A 12,466-nucleotide genomic window follows, 5' to 3' on the forward strand; every position below is an offset into this window, starting at 1 on the left:
TCTTAGAGAAAAGGAAGGTTCCAAATGATTGGAAAAGAGCACAGGTAGTTCCAGTTTTCAAGGAGGGTCGTCGAGCAGATGCGCAAAACTATAGGCCTATATCTCTGACATCGATCTGTTGTAGAATTTTAGAACATGTTTTTTGCTCGCGTATCGTGTCATTTCTGGAAACCCAGAATCTACTCTGTAGGAATCAACATTTATTCCGGAAACAGCGATCGTGTGAGACCCAACTCGCTTTGGTGGCCGAGCGGTTCTAGGCGCTACAGTCTGGGACCATGCGACCGCTGCGGTCGCAGGTGCGAATTCTGCCTCGGGCATGGATGTGTATGATGTCCTTAGGTTAGTTAGGTTTAAGGAGTTCTAAGTTCTAGGGGACTGATGACCTTATAAGTTTAGTCCCATAGTGCTCAGAGCCATTTGAACCATTTCAACCAACTCGCTTTATTTGTTCATGAGGCTCAGAATATATTAGAAAAAGGATCCCAGGTAGATACCATTTTCCTTGACTTCCGGAAGGCGTTCGATACAATTCCGCACTGTCGCCTGATAAACAAAGTAAGAGCCTACGGAATATCAGACCAGCTGTGTGGCTGGATTGAAGAGTTTTTAGCAAAGAGGACACGGCATGTTGTTCTCGATGCAGAGACGTCTACAGACGTTAAAGTAACCTCTGGCGTGCCACTGGGGAGTGTTATGGGACCATTGTTTTTCACAATATATATAAATGACCTAGTAGATACTGACGGAAGTTCCATACGGCTTTTCCCGGATGATGCTGCAGTATACAGAGAAGTTGCAGCATTAGAAAATTGTAGCGAAATGCAGGAAGATCTGCAGCGGATAGGCACTTGGTGGAGGGAGTGGCAACTGACCCTTAACATAGACAAATGTAATGTATTGCGAATACATAGAAAGAAGGATCTTTTATTGTACGATTATATGATAGCGGAACAAACACTGGTAGCAGTTACTTCTGTAAAATATCTGGGAGTGTGAGTAAGGAACGATTTGAAGTGAAATGATCATATAAAATTAATTGTTGGTATGGTGGGTGCCAGGTTGAGATTCATTGGGAGAAAGGAGTTTCTTCCGCCCTCCTTACATCTAGGTCCTGTCGACCTTCCGTTTTCAGACGTCGCTAAATTCTTGGGTCTTATGTTTGACAGAAAACTGTGCTGGTCCTCCCACGTTTCCTATCTTTCGGCTCGCTGTCTGCGATCCCTCAACACCCTTCGTGTCCTGAATGGTACCTCCTGGGGAGCGGACTGAGTGGTCCTTCTCCGCCTCTATCGCGCCTTAGTGCGCTCGAAATTGGATTATGGAAGCATAGTCTACTCCTCTGCTCGGCCGTCTATTCTTCGGCGTCTCGACTCTATCCACCACCGTGGATTACGTTTAGTGTCCGGCGCTTTTTACACCAGCCCTGTGGAAAGCCTTTATGCTGAGACTGCTTAACCTCCGCTGTCCAATCGGCGAGCAGTCCTTCTAAGTCGTTATGCTAGCCATCTATCTTCCATGCCTGCTAATCCAGCCCATGACCTTTTTTTCGACGCCTCCTTTGATGTAGGGTATGCAGGCCGCTCCTCCTCCCTACTACCCCCGGGAGTCCGCTTCCGTCAACTGCTCCATTCTCTTTCCTTCCGCTTTCCTAAAACCTTCTTGACAACTTGGGGTACAGCACCGCCTTGGCTCCGTCCCCGGATCTGCCTGCTCCGTGACCTTTGTCGATTTCCCAAGGATGGTACCCCTACACTTGTTTATCGTCGGGCATTTGCTGCTCTATGTGCACAAATGTCGGACGCCACATTTATTTACACCGGCTCGAAAACATCGTTAGGTGTAGGGAGTGCCTATATTGTTGGCGACACCCCAAATCACTTTCGGCTTCCCGACCAGTGTTCGGTGTATACTGCGGAGCTTTACGCTGTTCTCCAGGCTGTCCACTACATCCGCCGCCATCAGCGGATACAGTACGTAATCTGCTCAGATTCTCTCAGCTCTCTTCTCAGTCTCCAAGCTCTTTACCCTGTGCACCTTCTGGTCCACCAGATTCAGGACTGTCCGCGCTTGCTCCACCTGGGGGGCGTCTCGGTGGCGTTCCTCTGGCTCCCGGGACACGCTGGTATCTGTGGGAATGAGGCGGCCGATATAGCGGCCAAGGCTGCAGTCTCTCTTCCTCGGCCAGCTATTCAGTCGATTCCCTTCACCGATCTACGGAGCGTTTTATGTCGCAAAGTTGCTCATTTATGGCACGCGCATTGGTCAACACTTCCCCATAATAAATTGCGGGAAGTGAAAGCCCTTCCTTGCGCTTGGACCTCTTCCTCCCGAACGCGTCGTCGGGAGGAGGTGATTTTAGCTAGACTCCGGATAGGGCACTGTCTTTTTAGCCATCGACATCTTTTAAGCGGCGATCCTCCCCCACTCTGTCCCCACTGCCCTCAGCTGTGGACGGTAAGACACCTTTTAATTGAATGCCCCTATTTTAATCCGTTACGCTCCCGTCTACAGCTATCGCCTGATCTATCGTCGATTTTAGCAGATGACACGCGCTCCGACGACCGCGTTCTCCAGTTTATTAGTGACAGTGAAATGACGTCAGTCATTTGAAGCCTTTTTTGGGGACAACCAACCCCTTTCTGTAGTGGATTTTTAAGCATTCCTTCTGCTTTTAGTTTCTCCAATTTTATGACTTTGTTCCCATTGCTGCTGGTTTTCGATTTCGGTTTTTTACTGTTTCCTAAGTCACGGGCTGGGCGCTAATGACCATAGAAGTTTTGCGCCCTAAAACCAAAAAACAAAAAAAAAAATCCTTAGAAAATGTAGTCCTTCAAGAAAGGAGGTGGCTTACAAAACACTCGTTCGACCTATACTTGAGTATTGCTCATCAGTGTGGGATCCGTACCAGGTCGGGTTGACAGAGGAGATAGAGATGATCCAAAGAAGAGCGGCGCACGGAGGCTTTCCGGCTGTCGGTCTTCCCGCGAACCATACGCGACTGGAACAGGAAAGGGAGGTAATGACAGTGGCACGTAAAGTGCCCTCCGCCACACACCGTTGGGTGGCTTGCGGAGTATAAATGTAGATGTAGAACCTAATTACCAACTTACCTCCCTAACAACACAGCAGTTTAAGTACAGAGCTTGGACAAAAACATGGAAATCTCGCGGAGATACATACTTGAACATAAATACAGTTGCTAAGGCTTCAGGCTCCGCTGACGGTACTTGTGCAGTGTCCTCAGTTAGTTGCAAATGGCAGTCGTGGTTAGTTGTGAGGGCATTATATCGGACCTAAGTTACTTAGAATGGGGACAAATCGGTGGTTCTCGTATGGTGAATGTTACGGGAACTAACGTGGGTGAAGTGTTTGGTGTTTCAAGAGGCACCTTATCGAAGTCTCGTACCATATACAGGGAAAGCAGAAAAACATCACCCGCTAAAACACAACGCCGACAAAACTGTAAGGCTGAATTCACAGAGGCACCGAGAATTGTCGCAAAGCGCTGTCTTCAGAGGTCGACCGGCAATATTCGACGACAGCTTGGTCACGGTGTGTCCGGTCCCATTCGTCAGTTTTCGGCGGGGCCGAACAAGTTAGGTTAGGTTAGAATCTACTGTGTATATGAATTAGGTTAAATTTTAACCTCTCAAGTGTCGGGTGTAAACAACGATGTGTCTGTGCTTGGAGACGAGGGCTGCAGTGTTGCGTTTGCTATTAAACAGACGCCGAATGGGCTACATCTGTATCGAAAAGAACGTTTCGAGTACTGTCTTCTGTTATTGGAATTATCAGGCATGTGTTACGAATAACCCATGTACGAGTGTCGGAACTTAAATAGTGGCAACTATTTATTCACAACCGATACAAAAGAGTTACATGTTTGCAACTGTTACTGTCCTTCAAAATAATTAACAGCGTTGTGTAGAACTCGTTGCCAGCGATGTGCAAGGCGTAGTATACCGTTAGCAGAGCCTGTTCTGTTGATGGTGCGAATGGAGCGGTCTACTGCCTGTCGAATCTCTGGAACAGTTGTGAAGCGAATGCCACGAAGTCGTTCTTTCACCTTTGGAATCAAATTGAAGTCACGAGGACTTGAGTCCGGGGAGTATGGTGGATGGTACAGTGCTTCCCAGTCCCATCGACCGAACAGAGCAGCCACAGCTTGAGCTGTATGCGCCCGCGCATTGTCGTGCAAAATGATGGGTGGTTTGCGCAGAAAGTGTCGCCGCTTCTTTCGCAAAGCTGGTCGCAGGTGATGCTCCAAAAACGAACAGTAATAATGAGCACTGACGGTCTGCCGTGGAGGAACGTAATGCGTTAGGATAACACCATCACAGTCGTACACGAGAATCATCGTAACTTTTACCACACTGGGGCTCTGACGCACTTTCGACTTTCGCGGCGATCCATAATGACGCCATTCGCGGGACTGGCGTTTCAGTTTTGGCTCGTACGATGTGACACACATCTCATCCAGTGTCTGAGCAGCGTCGTAACGCATCCATTTCTGCATTGCTGTCAAGTCATGCGGAACACACAGTGATGCTTGATTTGGTTCCGAAGATGAAGGAACCGCTTCCACCGTGGCATTCGCTTCAGAACTGTTCCAGAGATTCGACAGGTAGTAGACCACTCTATTCGCACCATCAACTGTATAGGCTCTGCTAACGGTATACTATGACTTCCACATTGCTGGCAACAGGTTCTACACAACGCTGGTGGCTGCTTTTTGAAGGAAAGTAACAGGTGCAAACATGTAACTCTTTTGTATCGGTTGTGAATAAATAGTTGCCACTATTGAAGTTCCAACCCTCGTATTACGAAAGTGTGTAGTTTCAGTGATACACTGCACTAAGGGCCCCTCCAAAACAAATTGTCAAGATTATGTTTTATTATGCTACAATGGCAACTTCGGTGTACAAAGGTTTTGCCAATGAGCTTATGAGCACAAATGGTTAATTCAGGTAGTGAAAGTACAAGTGACATTTATTGAACTGTATGAAATAAATCGTCATAACTTCTGAATGGTTTGCGTTAGGACGTTCAAACTGCACGGTTGGCCGCGGTGCATGGCGGGAATTAGTGTGCGCATGCATGGTTTAGTTTACCGACAAAGCCCACTTTCATTTGGATGGGTTCGTCAGCAAGCAAAATTGGAGCGTTTGGGGTACTGAGAAATCGCATTTCGCGATCGAGAAGTCTCCTAACCCTCAACGGGTGACTGTGTGGTCCGTAGTGTCCAGTCACGGAATAATCGGTGCTATATCCGCCGGCCGCTGTGGCCGAGCGGTTCTAGGCACTTCAGTCCGGAACCGCGACGCTGCTACGGTCGCAGGTTCGAATCCTGCCTCGGGCATGGATGTGTGTGATGTCCTTAGGTTAGTTAGGTTTAAGTAGTTCCAAGTCTAGGGGACTGATGACCTAAGATGTTAAGTCCCATAGTGCTCAGAGCCATTTTGTTGCTATATCCCTCCGTGGCACGGTGACTACCGAAAGGTACATGAACGTTTTGGAAGATGATTTAATTCCCATTATCCAAACTGACCGAGATTTCAACAAGATACGTTTCATGCAAGACAGAGCTCGAGCCCATCGAAGCAGGAGAGTGTCTGATGTCCTGGAGGTGCACTTTGGGCACCGCATTCTGGCTCTGAGGTACCCAGAGGCCACTGGCATGGGCCTCGATTGGCCGCCATATTCTCCGGATCTGATCACATGCGACTCTTTTTTCGTGGGGCTATATTAAATACAAGGTGTACAGCAATAACCCTTTTGTGGCGGCGTTCGTTGCGACAAACAATTCGCTGTAGAAACGGCTTACGAAGTCACCGCCACACTTTTAATAGCGGGCCGACCGGTCCGCTGGAACAGTGAACAGAAAGATGAAAACCCAAACACTCTGATTAAATAAAAGTCGGTACTTATCTTTATTAACAAAGATACAGAAACACAGTAGTGAACTTGGTCTACAGAAATCTGTCTAGTTCGAGTCGGAGCGGCTTGGTCAGCGTCGGCTGACGACAAACAACAACTCTGCTGCGATGAACACACAACTGCCTAGCAGGTACACAATTCGGTGGCGAGTATACAACTGAGCGGCGAATCCAGAACTGTCCTAGCGCTCGCGACTCCAGCGCTTAAGAAGCCAGAGGCCAGCGGTGGCGCGCGCAGACTTGCGGCGATTTCCTGTCTCGCTGGCGCTGCTTATGCGGACGGCGTCCGGACTTTGATGCTGCCAACCTTTTGGCAGCGGGCTCGGGTGGCATTACTGGCTAGGATATAACAAACCCCAAAACCATTGCTGAGCTGAAAACTGACATTCAGGAGGTCATCGACAGCATCAATGCTCCGACACTTCAGCAGGTCGTGCAGAATTTCGCTATTCGTCCGCGTCGCATAATCGCCAATGAGGGCAGGCTTACCTAACGTGTCATGACCTAGATTCGAATATGTGTAGTGACTTTAGATATTGAATAACGTGTGTGCACGCCGTAGTTTGTAATTAACTTACGTTTTTTTCATATGGTTCAATAATTGTCACCGTGTACATGTTTCTGTTATATGATGAATCGATAAAATTTGTATGTGAGTCAGAAAGTATTATCTGATTAATGAAAGGTAGATCTGCTGTTTCACAGCAGCCCACTGTGTTGCGAAAACGATGTATGGTAATGGAGTACTAGCGTGGGATATATTCAGATAATCAGATTCTGGTACTGGAAACTTTAAACCTCTTTCAGCACTTGTCCAGTGGATTTGAGAAATGACGTAACAATATTTCTGGTGGCAGTACGATTTCAAATTGAGAGTAGCTTTTGATACAGAAAATCAGCTGTATTATAGTGTCTTTGAGGGAATTTGCATGAATCTCAGCTCCAAATTCGATATAGAATAAATTAAAAATTTCGTAGTATTTGTGGTGCAACAATGAAAATATCAGCTTTTAAATTAGTATTTACGGCATGGTAAATAACATCCAACGTATCACACAAAAACTTTGAAGCTGTACATTTCCTAATAACAGGAAAGGCGTAATCGACAGATGCCAGATATCAGAGTGTCACTTTTACTTGAGCCAGCATTGCATATTAAATGTGAATACCGGTTTTTTTTAATAGACCTCAAATCACACCTCTAGGCAAGCAGTGGAAATGTGTTTCGCTGAATTTGTTTGAAGTTGTGCAGACGTACGTCGGTTAACCTTCAATGACTGTCATACACCATACTTGTAAGAGACAAACACGAAATCTGGAGTAAGATACTCTGAACATCTAAAGCTCTGTAAAGTGAAAATACGTACGTACACCACATTTGCAAACCACTTCATTTAATAGAGTAACCAACCTACTGGTATAAAAACGGCAGTAAGCATGAACAGTACACAGCTACTGCCCACATACCACAACCCAAAAAAAGATCAACTACAGTAACTCTAACCATAAGATACACCATCCTTGTCACTTGAACAAATTATTTTTCGAGGTTATAGTGTACACCGCAAATTTCCAATAAATATTTTACCTACTTGTGGTTTCCAGTAAAGCTGAGATTTCAGTCAGTTGATCCATAGCTGTATCCCGATTATAATATTTTTCACCCTCAGGATGTCACGAACTACTCGACTAAACTTATCACTTTCCCACCGTCCACATTTCGTGTCGTATCTACATCTGCATTTATACTCCGCAAGCCACCCAACGGTGTGTGGCGGAGGGCACTTTACGTGCCACTGTCATTACCTCCGTTTCCTGTTCCAGTCGCGTATGGTTCGCGGGAAGAACGACTGCCGGAAAGCCTCCGTGCGCGGTCGAATCTCCCTAATTTTACATTCGTGATCTCCTCGGGAGGTATAAGTAGGGGAAGGCAATATATTCGATACCTCATCCAGAAACGCACCCTCTCGAAACCTGGACAGCAAGCTACACCGCGATGCAGAGCGCCTCTCCTGCAGAGTCTGCCACTTGAGTTTGCTAAACATCTCCGTAACGCTATCACGCTTACCAAATAACCCTGTGACGAAACGCGCCGCTCTTCTTTGGATCATCTCTATCTCCTCTGTCAACCCGACCTGGTACGGATCGCACACTGATGAGCAATACTCAAGTATCGGCCACTATGACGGAAAAAAAACTGGTCTGAACTTCACCGATTGCAGTCCGAAATCTGTACGTTCGGGCGATGAGATCGGCTGCATTGTGGCCATGCACGTAGTGGCGTACTGATTTGAAAAGATCGGCCGTCTTCGGACGATGTCGGTCCTCGGTGGAATCCATTGTGACCGCAGCCTAAGTTGAGTGATTATGACGCACGGTCATTGAAGATGATTGTGACGAAAAATGAGAAGATGACATCTGTAAAAGTCAGTGCAGACTTAAACGTCGCCCTCGCGAACTCCAAAACAACACGAGGGCAGCTCCATCAACAGGGCCGTCCGCTGTGGCCGAGCGGTTCTAGGGGGCTTCAGTCCGGAACCGCGCTGCCGCTACGGTTGCAGGTTCGAATCCTGACTCGGGCATGGATGTGTATGATCTCCTTAGGTCAGTTAGTTTTAAGTAGTTCTAACTCTAGGGGACTGATGACGTCAGATGTTAAGTCCCATACTGGTTAGAACCATTTGAACCATCCATAAACAGGGAATTTCAGGGCGAACTGGAATTCCAAAACCAATCCTCAGTGATGCAAATGACCGTAACAGGAAAATGTGGCGCCGAAGTCGCATTTGCCATTGTAACTTTTCATTTATTTTCTTTATTTTGGAGCTATATTAATAAGCTGCGCTAACAGGCACTTGGAGACGCGTTAGCTTCGTCTGCTCTGGTCCTTCTTGCGATTACTGGTAAGATTTGACAGAAGCCTCTGGAGGAGAACACAGTGTGCCCAGCCATACGGCTACTGCAGTTACACAAATGTCCAAATATTTTGTGGAACGCTTTAACGGATATTTTGTGGGATATCGGAACTTGAAAAGGTCGAAAAAATCAGCCAACCTGTTGCAAGCTAAACGTTTATTTAGCCCTTGACCTACTGTATTCGAACATTATGAAGTACCTCGAGGAAAACGATTTATTGACATATAGTCAGCACGGATTCAGAAAATATCGTTCGTGTGAAACACAACTAGCTCTTTATACTCATGAAGTAATAAGTGCTATCGACAGGGGATGTCAAATTGATTCCATATTTTCGGATTTCCAGAAGGCTTTTGACACCATTCCTCACAAGCGTCTTCTAATGAAACTGCGTGCCTACGGAGTATCGCCTCAGTTGTGCGACTGGATTCGTGATTTCCTGTCAGAAAGGTCACAGTTCGTAGCAATGGACGGAAAGTCATCGAGTAAAACAGCAGTAATATCCGGCGTCCCCCAAAGAAGTGTTATAGGCCCTCTATTGTTCCTGATCTATATGAACGACATAGGAGACAATCTGAGTAGCCGTCTTGGATTGGTTGCAGATGATGCTGTCATTTACCGTCTTGTAAAGTCATTAGATGATCAAAACGACTTGCAAAATGATTTAGATAAGATATCTGTATGGTGCGAAAAGTGGAAATTGACCCTGGATAAAGAAAAGTGGGAAGTTATTCACATGAGTACAAAAAGAAATCAGCTAAATTTCGATTACACGATAACTCACACAAATCTGAGGGCTGTAAATTCAACTAAATACTTAGGGATTACAATTACAAATAACCTAAATTGGAACGATCACATAGATAATGTTGTGGGTAGTGCAAATCAAAGACTGCGATTCATTGGCAGAACACTTAGAAGGTGCAACAGGTCTACCAAAGAGACTGCTTGCACTACGCTTGTCCGCCCTATTCTGGAGTACTGCTGTGCGGTGTGGGATGCGCGTCAGGTGGAACTGATGGATGACATCGAAAAAGTACAAAGAAGGGCAGCTTGTTTTGTATTATCGTGAAATAGAGGAGATAGTGTCACAGGCATGATACGTGAATTGGAGTGGCAATCATTAAAACAGAGGCGTCTTTCGTTACGACGGGATCTTCTCATGAAATTTCAATCACCAGTTTTCTCCTCCGATTTGCGAAAACATTCTGTTGGCACCCACCTACCTAGGGAGAAATGATGATCACGATAAAATAAGAGAAATCAGGGCTCGAACAGAAAAATTTAAGTGCTCGTTTTTCCCGCGTGCCGTTCGAGAGTGGAACGGTAGAGAGACAGCATGAAGGTGGTTCATTGAACCCTCTGCCAGGCTCTTTATTGTGAATAGCAGAGTAATCACATAGATGTAGATGTAGTTGTAGGTTTCGATATTTGCAAAACCATCTTATTCAGAAGGAGTGGCCCTCACAATTTATTTTTTATTATTAACACACAGAAGCGCCAAAGAAACTGGTATGGGCATGCGTATTCAAATACAGAGATATGTGAACAGGCAGAATACGACGGTGCGGTCGGCAACGCATATATAAGACAACAAGGGTCTGGCGCAGTTGTTAGATCGATTACTGCTACTACAATGGCAGGTTTTCAACATTTAACTGAGTTTGAACGTGGCGTTACAGTCGGCGCACGAGTGATGGGACACAGCATCTCCGAGGTAGCGATGAAGTGGGCATTTTACCGTACGATAATCTCAGCCGAGTGTATCGTGAATGTCAGGAATGAGGTAAAACGTGAAATGTCCAACATCGCTGCGACCGGAGAAAGAACCTTCAAGAACGGGACCAACTACGATTGAAGAGAATCGTTCAACGTGACAGAAGTGCAACCCTTCCGCAAATCGCTGCAGATCTCAAGGCTGGGTCATCAACAAGTGTCAATGTGCGAACCATTCAACAGAACGTCATCGATATGGGCTTTCGGAGCCAAAGGTCTTCTCGTGTTCAGTTGATGACTGCACGACACAAAGCTTTACGCCTCGCCTGGGCATGTCAACACCGACATTTGATTATTGATGACTGAAAACATGTTCGCTGGTCGGACGAGTCTCGTTTCGGATTGTATCGAGCGAATGGAGGTGTACGGGGTAAGTTGACAACCTGATGAATCCATGGACCCTGCATGTCAGCTGGGGACTGTTCAAGCTGGTGGAGGCTCTGTAACGGTGTGGTTCGTGTACAGTTGCGGTGATATGGGACCCCTAATACGTCTGAATACGACTCTTGACAGGTGACACGAACGTAAGCGTATCCTATCTGATCACCTGCATCCATCCATGACCATTGTGCATTTCGAAGGACCTGGGTAATTCCAGCAGCACAATGCGACACCCCACACGTGCAGAATTGCTACAGAGTGGCTCCAGAAACACTCTTGTGAGTTTAAACGCTTCCACTGGCCACCAAACTCTCAAGACATGAACATTGTTGAGCATATCTGGGATGCCCTTCAACGCGCTGTTCAGAGGAGATCTCCACCCTGTTTGTAGTGTTACGGATTCATGGGCGGCCCTGCAGGATTCATGGTGTCAGTTCCCTCCAGCACTACTTCCAACTTTAGTCGAGTCCATGCCACGTCAAGGGCTAAATAAAGCTTTGGTTTGCAACTGGTTGGCTGATTTTTTTTTAACCTCTTCAAATTTGTGAAGTTGCTGAATCGCAGCCTTGTTTAAGATTTAGGGATATCGGAACCTCATCCAAAATAATGGAAGTGCAATGCTGCACCAATTACCAGCATTACTTTTACTTTGAAACATTACAGATGCTGAACCTGTCACAGGCACAGACCCACAGCTCGGTAGCTGGGCAGCGTTATGCCTATCACGGCTGGATGGCAGAGGCATCGGTTTCACAGCGGTAGGAGACTTCACCTCACTGTAACTCAGCCAGTTAGCACGAAATATATGCAAATTTTATACAAAAACTTTCCCTGCAAATCATCCTATATATTACAGAAATCCAAATCAAACTCTCTACCGTAGTTCCTGAAATTTTTTTACAGATTACGACTACAAAGTATCTATGTAATAGCCAAAAGATATTTTTCTGTGATGTATTTACATTTTAAGAATTTTCGGATTTTTCCCTCTATCTTTATTGTGAATACGTCTTCTTGCTAAATTCACGATTCTAGGTCAACGAGAAGTACTCTATGTGTTTACATGGGGGAGTTGCCGGGTATCAAAATAGTTGACATAAAACGACCGTATATTTTGGCTGCATTGACTTAGGGCAGTGGTTTCTCATCTTTGTCAGACCATTACCCCTGAGCGCAAGCAGACGTTAGTTAGCTAGTACCGCCTCCCTCCCCGCTCCCCGCGCCCTTCACCCCACCCCTTTCCCTTCGCCATCTGTTGCTCTCCCCCACATTATCATCAACCTTAGCACCTAACTAAATTGCATAATGAAAGACTTTTCTTGGAACAATTTTATTTTTAAAACAATGAAAGATGAATGGTATTTTGTGTGTGTTCGTGTTACAATGAATGATGAAGAAATTCATGGTGCATCACAAGTGCAGTTTTTAGATAAGAAACTTAACTGTCCACAGTG

Source organism: Schistocerca nitens, chromosome 12 (genome assembly GCF_023898315.1).
Source record: "Schistocerca nitens isolate TAMUIC-IGC-003100 chromosome 12, iqSchNite1.1, whole genome shotgun sequence".
Lineage (NCBI taxonomy): Eukaryota > Metazoa > Arthropoda > Insecta > Orthoptera > Acrididae > Schistocerca > Schistocerca nitens.